This window comes from Neophocaena asiaeorientalis, unplaced genomic scaffold, assembly GCF_003031525.2.
Source record: "Neophocaena asiaeorientalis asiaeorientalis breed wild unplaced genomic scaffold, Neophocaena_asiaeorientalis_V1.1 scaffold703, whole genome shotgun sequence".
In the NCBI taxonomy this organism is placed as follows: domain Eukaryota; kingdom Metazoa; phylum Chordata; class Mammalia; order Artiodactyla; family Phocoenidae; genus Neophocaena; species Neophocaena asiaeorientalis.
Window position 1 is genome coordinate 1,722,805 of NW_020174434.1, and position 16,951 is coordinate 1,739,755.

Consider the following 16,951-nt stretch of genomic DNA (forward strand, 5'->3'; position numbering starts at 1 on the left):
TTACTGAAAGTGTACTTACTATAGGGCAGACACTCAGGGACATAACATTGAACAAGGTAGATGAGTCACCACCTTCCCAGAGCATATATTCCAGCAAGGAAGCCAATGACAATAAGCAAATGACATGCAATGTAACATGGGTCATTGATAAGGGCTTGGAGGAATAATGAAGCTGATTGCAGATCCAAGAGAGATGGTGTGCAATTGATGAGAGGGTGCTGGGTCATAGTGGGGTGATCTTTTAGTTAGACATGTGGGGCAGGACCACTTTGAGGAGATGACAGCTCAAAGGACCTGAACAAAGTTCATGAATAGGTCATGCAAAGTCCCTGAGGCAGAGACAAGCTTGGTGTGTTCAAAGAACCCTAAGAAGGCCATCTGGGCTGGAGCAGAAGAGAAAGAGGACGGGTTAAAAATGGCTTTGGAGAGGTTGACAAGGCAGGTTCTGCAAGGCTTGTCCATCACTGCAGAGAGTTTGAATCAAATTCCACATCTGATGAGAAGAGGGAATTTTGAAGACAGAAGGGACATTGTGTGAATTATGCTCTAACAGAAACTACCTGTATGCTGTGAGTGAGAAGGGACCAGCAGAGAAACAGTGATGGGTCAGGAGGTGACCACAGAGAGCAAGTGAGAGATGGTCATGGTTTGGACTAGAATGGGAACCATGAGGAGGGTCATCACCTCTATTATGAAGGGTAGTGTGGAAATATAAATATGCTTACATCTAAGGACTCTGAAATGGTATTGAGGAGAGGGGTCCAAGATGACAGCATAGGAAGACCCTGAGCTTACATTCTCCCACAAATACAGCCAACTTATATCTACATATAGAGCAATTCCTCCTAAAGAAGACCTCCTAAAGAAGACCTCCTGAAGCGGATTGAACAGCTACTGCACATAGAAGGACCACATAGAAATGGGCAGAAAAATGGAAACCCACCCCCATCACAAATACCTGCAGTGGGGAGGTAGGGGGAAGATATTGCTGAGGGTGCCTGAGCACAGACTCACTGGCCCTGGGACACAGCAAGAAAACAGCAGTTTAAAGAGCATCCAGACTATATGGGAAGGAAATCCATTTACTAACCTTAGAGCGTCTGACAAATAGGTGGGAACTGCTGGAAACCTCTCTGGGGTTGGAGGCACCAGCATGTGTCATAATTTGAGTCCTCTCTGGACTCCTCCCAGGACCCTGCCCACTCCAGCTCCAGCTGCCCCTCTAAGATAACCTTGGGTATGGTGCTCCCCAAGGGAGGCCCTCAGCCCACACCCACTCCAGCTCCAGATGGCCTGTGAAAGCTGCCAGGCGCAAGCATTCTATACAGGGCACTCTCCCCAGGAAGCCACTCTTTCAAGACAAGAGAGGTAGCTGTTTCACCTAATTCATAGAAACAAAAACTTAAAGTCAAACAAAATGAAGAGAAAAAGGAATACTTTCAAATGAAAGAATAAAATAACTCCCTCCCCATGAAACAGAGATAAGTAATTTACCTAATAAAGAGTTCAAAGAAATGTTCTTGCAAATGCTCAACAAACTCAAGAATAGAGGAACTTAGTGGGAACTTCAACAAAGATATAGATAATATAATTTAAAACAATCAGAATTGAAGAATATAATAATTGAAATTAAAAAATACACTAAAGGGAATTAACAGTATAGTAGATAATACAGGAGAACAGTTTAGCAATCTGGGGGATAGGATAGTGGAAATCACTCAATCAGAACAACAAAAAGAAGAAAGAATTTTTTTAAAAATAGGAAGGTTTAAGAGCCCTCTGGGATAACATCAAGCATACTAACATTTACATTTAAAAACTCCCAGAAGGAGAGAGAGGGAGGAAAAAATCCAGAAAACTTATTTGAAGAAATAATGGCTGAAAACTTACCTTACCTGGGAAAGGAAACAGATATCCAGGTCCAGGAAACACAAAGAGTCCCAAACAGGATAAACCCAAAGAGAGCTACACCAACTCATAATTAAAATAACAAAAGAGAAAGAGAAAACTTAAATGCAGCAGGAGAAAAACAGCTAATCATATACAAGCAAAACCGCATAGGACTATCAGCTGATTTCTCAGCAAAAATTTACAGACCAGAGGGAGGGGTAGGATATATTTCAAGAACTGAAACGGAAAAAATTACAAAACTCTATCCAGCAAGGTTATCATTCAGAATTGAAGGACAGATAAAGAGTTTCCCAGACAAGCAAAAATTTTTAAAGTTCATCACCACTAAATCAGCCTTAAAAGAAATGCTAAAGGGACTTCTTAAACGGAAAAGAAAAAGCCACAACTAGAGGTACAAAAATATGTGGAAGAAAAAAGTCTCACTGGTAAAGACAAATATATAGTAAAAGCAGTGGATCTGCCAGTAAAAAAGCTAGCCTGAATGTTAAAAGACAAAAGTAGTACAATCAATAGTGTCTACAATAAGTAGTTAAGGGATACACAAAATTAAATGATGTAAAATATGACATCAAAAACGTGGAGGGAGAAGGTAAAAGTGTAATGCTTTTAGGATGGCTTTGAATTTAAGTGACTATCAGCTATATATACAAGAAGGTATTTCTCACATGGGGCCAGGCATCTTGGGGATCATCTTAGAATTCTGACTACACGTTTATCACACATCATATTAAATACTATAATAACATTAAAAATATTTAATGACGTTAACACTGAATGAATATGCATACTGAAAACTTCTACCCACTAAAAATATATCAAAAATAGATCAAATTACACTGTCTACTTCAAAAAGAATAACGTTTTCATGCTGAAATTCACAAGGAATAGGAAATTTCCAACATGAAGACTAGCTAAAAAGCTTACTCATGGATAGAAGCATTTTCTTACCATAAGGAAGCATTTTTGTATTTATTAAACTACACTAACTGAACACACAAAGATTGTTGAGGTGCTTCTTCTTGATTGTAGTTAAGAAATTTTGGAACATAGAGGTAAGGAAACTTTTTTTGACATTACCCACATGTCAGTGATTGTCTAGAAATAAATCCTTGCCTCTCTTTGACCAAAGTTTTTTATAAGAGGATAGATCCCTGGAGTTACCTTCTAATCCCTGTGGACTAGTCTTTCTCTCCATTGCTAGCACGATACTGACCTTCTGCAGGGTGATGAAGCCAGGCCAAGTTATACTCACTCCAGTTATGTTCACCCTTTGCCAAACCGCATCCTCTGTAACTCGTCAATGCTCGCTCAGGTCAGACAGACAATGTGCCTTCACCTACACCCCCCAACCCAGGACAGAGGGGAAGAAACAGCTTTACAAATTGGAAACTGAGGTTCTGAGAAGAGACCTAACCAAAGTCAGGGCTAATCAGTCCTAGAGCTAGATCCAAACAGGACTTTCACAACAAATATAATTTTTTTCCCTTTTACTAGAATTAGATTTGAAAAGTGGAACATGTACTCGTATACAGATCAAGCTTCCTAAATTAAATGAAAAAGAAAACAAGTCAGTCTTGAAATCGACAAAATATTTTCTATAAAGATAACACAGGTATTCAGAGTGTGAATCATTTCAAAATCATCAAAATTAAGGAGAACCAAAATTAATGTTTCTCCTCTTGAGTCACAATGGAGCCTAAAGAGAACACTGCTTTTAAAGGGCTCAGAAATACATGCTCACCTCCTAGGCCCACAGCCTGGGACGTCTAGGACTGCATCTTGACAGCTGTTCCCCTGAAGGTAGGTAGCTCAGACCTGCAGTAGGGGCTGTGGATGCCTTTTATCTAAAGGGGTCAAGGTTCAAATACCAGACTCTTAAGGTTTAAAGAAATATTTGTTTAAGGTGGCTTAACTGACTGTTAAAAAACAAGCTTCATCTTGCATAGCAGTTCATCACAATCGTGGGTGAAGTGTCACTGTGAGAGCAGAGAAAACAAACAGGCACCTGGAGACCCAAAGCTGTCAGAATGGGACCCAGTGTGTGGACGAGCCACTTGTGTCAAGAGCTCCTCGGTGTGGCCCCCAAAGCTCGCCAAGCTCATGCACCAGGATCGTGGGAGATGGACCCACACAGTCCTATCCCATCCAGCCTCAGTGGACGACAGTCCACAAAGGTGAAAAACATCATTATAATCCCGAGGATTGCTGTGTGCCAAGCAAATGTCTAAGATGTTGATCCTTTAATAAAAACTGTGACAAGGGGCTTTATAAGGTCTCCCTTTTACCTGGGAGGAAGGGAAGCTTGTCACTGGTGGGCTGCAGTGCCACATCACACGGGTCACCCACCTAACAAATGGGAAATGAAATCCAGGCAAAGATCTGGGCTTTGACTCCAGAGCCCCACCAACATGGCTCTATTTAGGATGATTCTACTTCTTTAAAAAATATTTTAATGCTAAGTCTTCTCTCATCTTTTGGTTCCCAGAGAAGACACAACCCTTTAATACAAGTGTTTCTTTCAAACTCAGCTTGGAACACACTGCATTTTAAGTGTTAGGGGTGGGTGACTAGAACAGACATGGATTTTGTCATTGGGAGACTTTGCTGCGGAAGTCACATCCATTATGTGACATTTTGAGATGACTTTGGGGTTTTACAATGAATTTATTTTTGATGTTTGACTTTTTGTCTGTTTTTGGCAGTTATATATTTCTCTATAACAAATTGGGAGGAGGTTTGGAATGGAATATGTAGCCCTTACCCTCACTGGTGGGCTGCTATGCCTCACCTCTTGTTCTAAAGAATAACCTGCGTTGCACCCCTATGTTCACTGCAGCACTGTTCACAATAGCCAAGCCATGGAAACAACCTAAGAGTCCACCGACAGATGAACGGATAAAGAAGATGTGGCACATGTATGCAATGGAATACTACTCAGCCATAAAAAAAGAATGAAATAATGCCATTAGAGGAACATGGATGAACCTAAAAATTATCATACTAAGTGAAGTAAGTCAGACAGAGAAAGACAAATACCATATGATATCACTTATATGTGGAATCTAAAATACAACACAAATGAACATGTCTATGAAACAGAAAGAGAACCATGGACATAGAGGACAGACTTGTGGTTGCCAAGGGGGAGAGGGAGTGGGGGAGGGATGGATTGGGAGTTTGGGATTAACAGATGCAAACTATTATATATAGAATGGATATACAACAAGGTCCTACTATATAGCACAGAGAACTGTATTCAATATGCTGTGATAAACCACACTGGAAAAGAGTATGAAAAAGAATATATATATGTTTAACTGAACCACTTTGCTGTACAGAGGAAATTAACACAACATTGTGAATCAACTACAGTTCCATAAAATATTTTTAAAAACAATAACATTCAAGACCCATCCTCTCATTTTATAGGAGCAGAACTCAGGAGGTTAAACGACTTGCTCAGTTTGGTGCTGTAGCTGAGTGGACACAGCAAGAGTCCTCGACCCCTGGCCTTGCCTCTCAGTGAACCAGAGTCAAGTGCATCCCTTAAAGCTTCAGTCTGTACCAAGAAAATGGACAATTTCAACCTGGTAACAAGTAAGGCCCCTTCAACAATAATACTCTGTGCTTTTATATCAAAAGTGAGCCTGTATAATGTGAAAGGACTGTAACGCTTCTCTTCAGCAAGTTAAAGGTACTTGGTGTATTTCAGTTGCAGATGTGTGATAATTGAATTAAGTGTTCGAAGTGAGGAAATGCATCACTGAGTTGTGTTTCCTGCTCAAATCTACATGCATTTTTCATTTAAAAGGCTGGTCATTTGCAATGTTAACAATGACTTCAAAGGGAATAAATAATTGAAACCGAAAAATGTGATGCTTTTAAATTCAGACATATATTACTAAAATCTACGTTTATCAGAAATGTAATATTATATCATAAAAATTCTCTCTTCCTTTCCACTTCCTGACTAAATGATGCTGAAATATTCATCATTTATAATTTTGAGTTATACATTATATAAGACACAAACATTTATACATCTAAATGTCTTTCATATATGGGTGGAAAAGAAAACCATGTCAGTGAAAAAAATATCCATGATTTCTGCACCCTAAGTCTAGAAGTATTTAATGAAAGAGAATAATATTGAAAACTATTTTAAATTTCAAAACTGGAAAACCTATTCGTAGCCAAGGAAGCACTGGGTTTGCCATCAAAGGATTTGTCTTCAAGCTGTGACTGTACCATTTAGTCAAGCAAGTTACTGAATTCCAGACACTCAATCACTTTATCTATAAAACCTGGACTGTACTCAGTTCATCGATGTGCTGTGACAGTTAAGTGAGTTTTCTTACAGAAAATGCTGCATTAATTCCAAGATGCTGTACACAATAGTGGAATACAGGCAGTCCTCGACTTTACAATGGTGCAAAAGCGATATGCATTCAGTAGAAACACTACTTCATATTTTTAATTTGGATCTTTTCCCAGGCAGACGATGTACGGTCAGCCACTCTCTGAAAAAGCGGGGCAGGGCAGTGAGCTGCAGCTCCCAGTATGCCCCACAGCCACAAAGTTAAACAACCTAAACACTGACAACCTCTCTGTATCCAGATGACCACTCTATTTTTCACTTCCAGTACCGTATTCAATAAATTATAGGGGATATTTAACACTTGATTATCAAATAGGCTTTGTGTTAGATGATTTTGCCCAACTACAGGTTAGATGATTTTGCCCACCTCAAGTGTTCTGAGCACCTTTAAGGTAGGTTACACTAAGCTCTGATGTTCGGTAGATTAAGTGTATTAAATGTATTTTTGATTTAGGATATTTTCAACTTACGATGAGTTTACCTGGCTGTAACCCCATTGTAAGGTGAGGAAGATCTATAATACATTGCCTCTTTAAAATTTTGAATAAGTTATCAAGCCATTGAAAAAAAAATTAAGCTTTAAAAGCTCAGCAGTATAAGGAGAACAAATACAGTTATTTTTCCCTGCATAAAAATAAATAAATAATGACAAACAAATAAGTCAGTAATAAATAAGCAAATATATAAAAATAGAGAAAAAGAAACCATCAAATCAGGGGCATATCACAAGGCTTGATACACTGTAGTTGCAAGAGAATGGAGAGAGACGACTTAATGAGTTAAAGGACCAAGCGGCACCCTGGGTAGAGCACTTGTGTGTAGTTAAAGTACACAGGGCCCAAAGCTGAAGTGCCTGTATTTGCAAACCAGTCCATAGTTTATTAAGCTTGGATGGCTAAATTAATCCTTCAGTCTATCTATTGAAATTATGAGGAGATTAATAATACTACCTCTTAGTATTTCTGTAAAAGTAAAATGCATAAAACACTTAAAGTATGCCTGGCACATAGTACTGTAAGCATTACTAGTATTAGTATTAGCATAATATGGTCTTGCACATATCTGCCAAAGACAAAATATATCTTAACAGCATGGCCCTTGAGATACACCAAGTTTCACTTAGTTGCATATTACTGATCTATACCCATGCATTGCTTTTGCCAAAATTTCCTCACTCTCGTGAAATTCTTTGCATACTACTTTGAACACAATAAAAATATATGTTTTCTATACTTCTGGTGATCTATTGATTGTAACAAACAACCCAAAAAGTTAGCAGCTTAAAATGAGATTTTTTTTGCTCATAATTATGTGACTCACGACTTCTTCAAGGACTCAGCTTGGTGGTCTATATCCAATCCATGTTAAAGCCAAATTAAGAACCATTCATCGCCATGACAAATATATTTCTATATTCCAACAACTGGAAACTGAAATAAAGTATACTAATTACATATCATAAAAATTCCATGTCTAGCAAAAATGATCAAAATACATGCACAACAGATAAATTAAAAAATTAAAATCTAACCATATGATCATCTCAATAGATGCAGAGAAAGCTTTCAACAAAATTCAACACCAATTTATGATAAAACCCCTCCAGAAAATAGGCAGAGAGGGAACTTACCTCGACATAATAAAGGCCATATATGACAAACCCACAGCCAACATCGTCCTCAATGGTGAAAAACTGAAAACATTTCCACTAAGATCAGGAACAGGACAAGGTTGCCCACTCTCACCACTTTTATTCAACATAGTTTTGGAAGTTTTAGCCACAGCAATCAGAGAAGAAAAGGAAATAAAAGGAATCCAAATCGGAAAAGAAGAAGTAGAGCTGTCACTGTTTGCAGATGACATGATACTATACATAGAGAATCCTATAGATGCTACCAGAAAACTACTAGAGCTAATCAATGAATTTGGTAAAGTAGCAGGATACAAAATTAATGCACAGAAATCTGTTGCATTTCTATACACTAATGATGAAAAATCTGAAAGTGAAATTAAGAAAACACTCCCATTTACCATTCCAAGAAAAAGAATAAAATACCTAGGAATAAACCTACCTAAGGATTCAAAAGACCTGTATGCAGAAAATGATAAAACACTGATGCAAGAAATTAAAGATGATACAAAAGGATGGAGAGATATACCATGTTATTGGATTGGAATAATCAACATTGTGAAAATGACTATACTACCCAAGGCAATCTGCAGATTCCATGCAATCCCTATCAAACTACCAATAACATTTTTCACAGAACTAGAAAAAAACATTTCACAATTTGTATGGAAACACAAAAGACCCTGAATAGCCAAAGCAATCTTGGGAAAGAGAAACAGAGATGGAGGAATCAGTCTCCCAGATTTCAAAGCTACAGTACAAAGCTACAGTAATCTGGACAGTATGGTACTGGCACAAAAACAGAAATATAGATCAGTGGAACAGGATAGAAAGCCCAGAGATGAGCTGGGACAAAGTGAGAGATTGGTAGTGATTTACTACAAAATGTAAAATAGATAGCTAGTGGGAAGCAGTCACATAGAACAGGGAGATCAGCTTCGTTCTTTGTGACCAGCTAGAAGGGTGGGATAGGGAGGGTGTGAGGTAGGGAGACACAAGAGGGAAGAGGTATGGGGACATATGTATATGTATAACTGATTCACTTTGTTATAAAGCAGAAACTAGCACACCATTGTAAAGCAATTATACTCCAATAAAAATGTTTAAAAAAATTAAAATCTGCCTTAAAAACACAAAGTATTATGTAGAGAAATTCAAGGGCTATCTAAAAAATGGAGATATACCAATTTCATGGATTGAAAAGCTCACTATTGTCAACATTGTCACTCTCTCCAACTTAATGATTAGTTTCAACAAAATTGTAATCAAAATCTCAGAAGGCTTTTCATATACATATTGACAGAAAAATACGGAAATTCAAAGAGACTTGAATAGCCAAAATTTTATTGGTTGAAAACAAAATTGAAGGGAACCCATAATCTCACTTCTAGATTTATCAGCTACAGGACCCAAGGCTGACACTGGCATAAAGATAGACATGGAGATCAAAGGCAGCATAATTTATCCAGAAATATACCCATAGATATATGACCAACTTTGATATCCAACAAGGCAGCAAGCTAATTCAACCAGAAAAGGAAAGTCACTCAACAAATAGTACAGGAAAAACTGGATATCTAATTAGAAAAAATAATGTGCCATGACATCTACTCTATACCAATGCTAAAATTAATTGAAAATGAGTGTAGATCCAAATGTGAAAGCTATAATTAAAAAGATTTAGAACACACGTGATATCTTCATAACTTTTTTGGTATACAAAGATTTCTTTAAATGCAAAAAGCACTATTTAAAAAAGATTAATGAATTGTATGTCTTTAAAATTAAGACATTTCGCTTATCAGAAGATGCAAAAGAGTGAAAAAATGAACTGTATTTAGGAGGATGTTAAAGAAACCTATTTACAAGATATTTATAAATGTATTAAAATGTAAATGTCAAGGGAATCATATCAATAATATAAAAGGTATTCCTACAAATAAATATTTAAGAAGACATAGAAAAGTAAAAAAAAAATCACTAAAGGCTTGGATAAGCACTTCCCAAATGAGATTATTTTCCTGTCCAAAAACATGTGGAAAAATGATTAAATGATCCTTTTTAGGGAGATTTAAACCATAATGATATATTGATACACACACAAAATGGCTAAAAATCAAGACCACTGACAGTAATGAGTGTCAGCTAGCATATGGAGCAACTGGAACCCTCATACATTAATAACGTCTATGTAAATTCTTAAAAAGTTTTTGAAAATATGTTTGGAAATATTTGTGACACAGCTTTCTACCACTCCTTCACATATACCCAAAAGAAAAAAAAATGTATATATTTAGCTAAAGACAGGACCAAAATGTTGTTATAAGCTTTATTAATAATAAAGAAAAATTGAAAATAACTCGATTGTCCATATATCAATTGGAGAATGAATAAACTGTGGTCTATACATACAATGGACTATTACATAGCAATAAAAAATAACCATCTACATGCAAACACAACATCATAGTATATCTCATGGAAATAGTGAAAAGAAAGCAAGTTAAAGAAACCAGCCACAAAAGATTATATACTCTATGAATCAGGCAAAATAACCTATGGTGATAGAATTAAGAATGATGGTTACTTCCAGGAGGAGGCATTGAATGGAAAAGGGCACAAAAAGGGCATTCTGACATGTTGGAAATACTCTGCATATGATCGGTAAGGTGGCTAAATAAGTACAACTGTTTTAATTCATTCATTTGTACACTGAAGATTTGTGCATTTTATTGTATGTAAGTTATATTTCATTAAAATATTTTAAAAACAAGGAGCAGAATAAGGGTTAAAGTATGCTACTTTTTGCATAAGACAAGATGAAATGATGGTATATATATTTGTCGTACTTTCATTGGGAAACACTGGATCACATGTAAGATACTAATAAAAATATCGAGGGTGGTGAGAGAGAACAGAGCAGTTAAGAGTAGGTGTGGAACTAGGCTTTTCATTTATATTTTTACATAGTTTTGATTTTTTAATCATATGAACACTTCAAGTATTCTTAAAAGACTACATTTAATTTCAAAAATTCTAAATGTAAATTTCTGGCTTGGGACTATTTTTAAAAAGTATAATTTTATGCACAATAGATTAAATTGATTTTCCCCACTGGGAACTTGAGTATTCACACAAGATTTTTGTCTAATTCCCCATCATTTATCTTCACTCTTACAGATTTGAAAAGGGAAATTATGCTGAGCTCTATTTGAGGGTGTTTAGGTTTCCATATTTGATTCTGCTTTATCCATCTCTATCCACCCATCCTGATGGGCATGATGTCACATATCTTTCAGAAGGGAAAAATGCACAGATGTTGAATCACTCATTCAGTATGGTTTTTGTGGACATACACTCAATTTCTCAAAAATTAAGATTCAAAAAATATTTTGAGCAAATCTTTACATAATTAAGTAAAAAAAGGATTTATATATATATATATAGGATTTATATATTTTAATAAAAATATATTGATCGGAATTTAAAATATGTGTGTGTGGTAGAGGACAGTTGATATGCTATTCCAGAATCTTCTTAACTGAATTAAAGACCTTGGAACAAGAGCTTTTTTGGAACAGAAAGCACCTGGGAGAATTCTAAATGTGTTTCAATACACTGGTATTTATTCATTTAACAAATTTTTTTTAGCATTAATTTAACAAATATTTTTGAGCACTTCAGAAGTGCCTGGCAGTTGAGACTCCGCAGATATACAGAAAAACACTCTCTCCTTACTCTTAAGGAGCTCCACCAATCAGAGTGAGGAGCTGTGTGGCACTCCCACCAACAATCCCTCCTAGTCCCTAAGTATAACCATTTCTTTTCTCCTCCACATCCCCCGCTGCTAGAACTGAGCCATCCGAATGGACACACAATTAGAGAAGCCTCTCTGAGGGAGCTTACATGTTAATTCTGAAGCTGGGACTTGAATCTAGAAGCATCTCATTCCAAAACTCATATTTTTGTTTTTTCCTTCTTTTAAAGAATATGTCTGAGACACTCATTCAGTTAGAAAAAAAAGTAAATGCTTTTTGAACTTGTGTCTATCAACGCAACCTTCCAAACATTTATCATTGATGTTGTGCTACCGGATTTTAGTCTTGCCTTTTTCTGCATCTACCCATCAGAAGCTGGAGCAGATCTCCTAGGTTTATTTCCAATTCCAGCTGGCTCCGTGGCAATTAAATGTCTCTGATGATAAGCCGGAGACATCTTAAAGGAGCAAAACACCGAAGAACAAAGGAGCTCCTGGAAACCAAAGACCGGTAGGCAGCCATGCTCAGTCAGATTTAAATCACAAAGACTCATTAGACTGTTCTTGTTCTGCTATAGTTAACATTTGATTATGTGGGTGCCTGAAGTTACTGCCTTTCTTAATTAAATCAGACTCCACTTTTACCCACCCCCAGGAAAAAGAGAAAAGATGAATTCAGCATCCTCCCCTTCAAATGCTAATTACCCTGAGCAGTAAAAGTCCTAACTCAGGAGGTTCCTGCAGAGGGCTGCCCCATCCACAGGAAGACCCTGCTCTATTGTGCCTCTAATAATGGGCACAGATGTCGGCCCGCCTTCCTCTGAGCAACTTTTGCCTAATAACCACCTTCAATGTGTCCCAGTTGCACCTGTTCAGCATTTTAAAATGAATTAGTGTGCTTGATTGCCTCCAAAAATCTTGTCCACTTTTGTCAACCTGATTATACTGCCACAATGCAAAGTGATTATATGAGTGTCAGCCGCCTGGCAAATTGGAAGGAGGCCAACCCAACCAGCAGCCTGGGAGGCTTTTTCATGATTGCCTGACTGTAGAGGGGTCTTGGGTTCATACCAGCAGAAGATGACTCTCACAGGTGACCAGGTCAGGGAGGACACATGAGGTGGCTCCATGTGCTGTTAGAACCGGCAGCTGACAAACCAGAGCAAGCCACACACCAAGAAGTGCTGTATGACCTCAGTGACTGAGATTTGGAAGATCTACAAGTTGAAGGAGCAGAAGGCCTTCAACATGACCTCGGGGTCTGCAATGGACACTGGACACCAACTGCAGGGACCTGCCTTTACTACAAAAAGACAGCCATTGTGTGATTTTTATATCTGTTCTCTCCTGTCAAATACACTGCTAATTCTCCTTTCAGTGAAATTAGGATAGAAAAAAGTTATCAAATAATGTGGACATACAGAACATTTATTTTTCCAGTCTCTGAATCTCTCTACCCATTAAATCAATGCTCAATTGATACAGTAAGCTTGAGAAATGATTGAGGAAATTATCGGAAAAGTACACAGTTGATTATTAATCAAACATTAAAAATGATGCTCAAAAAACGTAAGGCATGGTTAAATTCTTGCTGTCCTGTTTCTGATGAATCCTCCAGCACCTGCCTGAGTGTCTGGCACAGAAGAGAAATTCAAGGGGTATATATTGAATGAATGAGTGCATGAATAGCTGAGAAAATAGATGGAATATGAAGCTAAGTGAAAAAAAAGAAACTAAAGTCAAAGTTGCCTACTTAGATGGATCTATTTAAAAATTTAAATAACTTATTTAAGGAAATACTAACCATGCTACTAGTAGTGTGATTGGATTATAGTCTAATATTATTGCTGTCTTTTTCTTCTTTCTACTTTTTGATATTGTCCATATTTTTATAATAATAATGTAAGGTTTGTACAATGCCAATACAAATAAAAAAACCTTTAAGAGAATTTTTTAAAAACATCGTTACACTTGGGAAGTGAATCCACCTTCCCTGGTCTATGTCAGTACCTGTTACCAATTCATGACAGAATTATAGTCTCAGACCACACTTTAAGTGACACCATCTGTCAGTATATTTCCATTCACTTTGATCTCTACCACCAGTGTAAATAAAGTCAGGTCTAAAGTTTAAAGCTTTAACATAAAAATGAATCTTCAGCAAATCAATAGTAAAGGAAACACATCTCCCATGAAGCAAATCAGTTGCTTCAAAGAAATGGTCTCAGATAGGAAATTACATCACTCAACACAGAGCCCTCCCTTCTACGTACTGTTGTTGATGGTTGCTGAGGGTTTCTTTTGGTAATATTGCCGACCTAGATATAAGCTTTTGTTTATTTCTCTCTCCCCAGATATATATAAAATAAATCATATTTTATATATAATTGATTTAAAGAAATTGACTCATATGATTCGGGGTGTGAGTGTGTGTGGAAAGTCCAAATCTGTAAGGCAGGCCCACAGGCTGCAAACTCAGTGAAGAGCTGACTTTACAGTCCTGAGCCTGGAATCTGTAGAGAAGGCTAGAAGGCTGGAAAATCTTTTGAGGCAATTCCTTCTTCTCCAGGAAACTTCAATTTCTGCTCTTAAGGTCTTCAACTTGACTGAATGAGGCCCACTCACATTAGCAAGTATAATCTCCTTTCCTTAAAGTCAACTGATTGTAAATATTAATCACATCTACAAAATACCTTCACAGCAACATCTAGACTAAACATCTGGGAATCACAGCTCAGCCACGTCGACACATAAGATTAACCATAACATGCATTGTTTTTTCCCATTCGGCAAATGTTTTCTCTGCTCTTCACTTGCTTGTTGGGTGTTTTTTGTCGATATTTCATGGGGACAGCAACTGCCTCTTATTCATATCTATATCTTCAGGACCAAGGACAGAATTCTGCCTAGAACAAATGCATAAAAATTTTGGCTGGATGGATGAATAGAAGGATGGAAGAAAGGTTGAATGGAGGGAGGAAGGAAGGAAGGAAGGGGAAACAGTGGACAGTTCAAACCCTTGTACTTTACTTCTGTCTATAGTGATCTCTTCCTTGCTGAATTCTCAAACTTTTTTTCATCTATACCGCAACTCTTGGCACTAGTCTAATGTTGGTTTGGGTCTTCCAAATAAAACTTTAAACTCTTTGCCCAAAAATACTATGTTCTACAAATCTTTACATCTTTGAACTACCTAGCAAAGTAATGGAAATATAAATAAACCAATAACTATCTAGGGGATGGTTCTAAAATTTAGTGTTGTTGATAGTAAAACATTGGTATATACCTGGCTGCTGATCAAAAACTTTTTATTCATCTTTAAATTTAGTCTTTACCTATCTGTGACCAAATCTTATTATTCTCCCTCATGGAACTGTTGCAGAAGTTTTGACTCACTGAAGTTGGATGGTTTTACTATGTGCTATGTTCAGTGCTGGCAGTGAGCTGTAGCACCTTGAACAAGACATCATTACTGGTGGTTTAATTATCAAATGTGGCGACAGAAAGAAAAAATAAATGAGTAATCCTGTGCTGGATATCTTCCCTGTTCTTCAGATCTATTCTCTCCCCTTCTCCGCCTTTGAGCACCTGCTTTCTGGCCCAGGAACCTCACCTGGGTGGATTACACGAATAGGCTCCCTTGCCTTTCAGCTGTAAGTTGGGTTTAGTCACTGGAAATTTGGAGAAAGAGGTTAAGTGCAGAGAACAAAACATAGGAAACCAAAATCTGGGCTCCTCTTAGGCAGCCTTCTCAAATGCTTAAACATTCTCTTCATTTCTCTCCAAGCTTTCACTAGAAGTGTCACCAAATCCAGCTGCCACCCACTGCCCACTTGTAAAGCTTCTCCTACACATTAGGTTTTTATTACCACAAAACCTCACTTCCAGGGACCAAAATCTATATTGATTATCCATAACTGCATAATAAATTATCCCCAAACCTGGTGGCTTAAAGGACAACAGCTGTTTATCACTTTTTATGATTTCCATGGTTCCGCATTCAGCACCAGCTGGCCTTGGCGCTCTGGGCTCCAACTCTCTCTGAAAGTTGCAAGAAAGATCTAGGCTCGACTACAGTCATCAGAAGGCTTGCCTGGCTTGCAAGATCCACTTCCAAGCAAATCACTCAAGTGGCTGAGAAACTGTGCCGGCTCCTTACCTGAGGCCCCAGTTCCTGACACAGAGACCACCCCCACAGGCAGCCCAAGAACCGTCATGAGATGGCGCTGCCTTCCCGGAGTGGGTGAGCCAAGAGAGCGAGGGGAAGAGGCCTCCTGATGACCTAGGCTCGGGGGTCATGTGCCATCATTTCCACAGAATGTTCCTGGGTCCACGGATCAGCCCTGTTTAAGGTGGAAGGACGTATCCAGAGGCATGAATACCAGGGTGATCTTGGAGGACACCTGGCACAAGTGTCTCATGTCCCAGTCCTTATTCAGGGGCAGGGGTGATGCATGTGGTGGTGAGGAGAACACGTGGCTAGAAATGCAATGTTTAGCAGGAATTCCTAGGGTAGGAATAGAGTAGGAGAGGTGGTCTTTGGTATAAATCCTTATTCACGTCCCTCCTGTAGCTCCCCTGTTTCCTTTTCCTCATTCATTCTAGTAGTTGGCTTCATTCCCTTTACCTCAGGAATGCCCATCCTGGGACAGCATAAAATTAGTGTGCAAGTGATCTTAAGATTTTAAGATCCAAAATCTTAAACCTCAGAGATGGAGAAATGTATCCTCTATAAAGTTCTAGGAAGGCAGGAAGAATCAGGTTCTCCCTCATTCCATCAAATGCAAAAGAGATGCTCCTTCCTGACTGGGGAGAAGACAGAAGATGAAAGACCACAGGAATCTGTGCGTTCTGAACATAAACACTGCTGTCTGTAAGTGTTTCCTGGGATGCAACAAGACCCCTGACAGGAGAATATTTCATGTCCACCCTAAGAGAATGTGACCTTGCAACATTTTCTAGTCCCCAGTCACAACACAAAAGCCAAAGAGAAACTCCAAGGCTCAGAGTCTAACTTAACAATAGCTGAGAGCAGCAAACCTGAAATGCTGAGGACAGCGAGAGAAATATCTCAAATCGAACCTGGTGCATTGATGTCCAAGGACCACCACTTCCATGTTTTGTCACTAGAGAAGATTCTGGGAGGAGTGGGAACCATGGACACGACTGAGGTGTTTCACATGCCCAATGGGATGGGACCTCAGAGTCTAAGATTAAAGGGATGAGTAGAAAACAGTCATCGTTGTTCACATGCCTGTTTGCATGCACCATGACT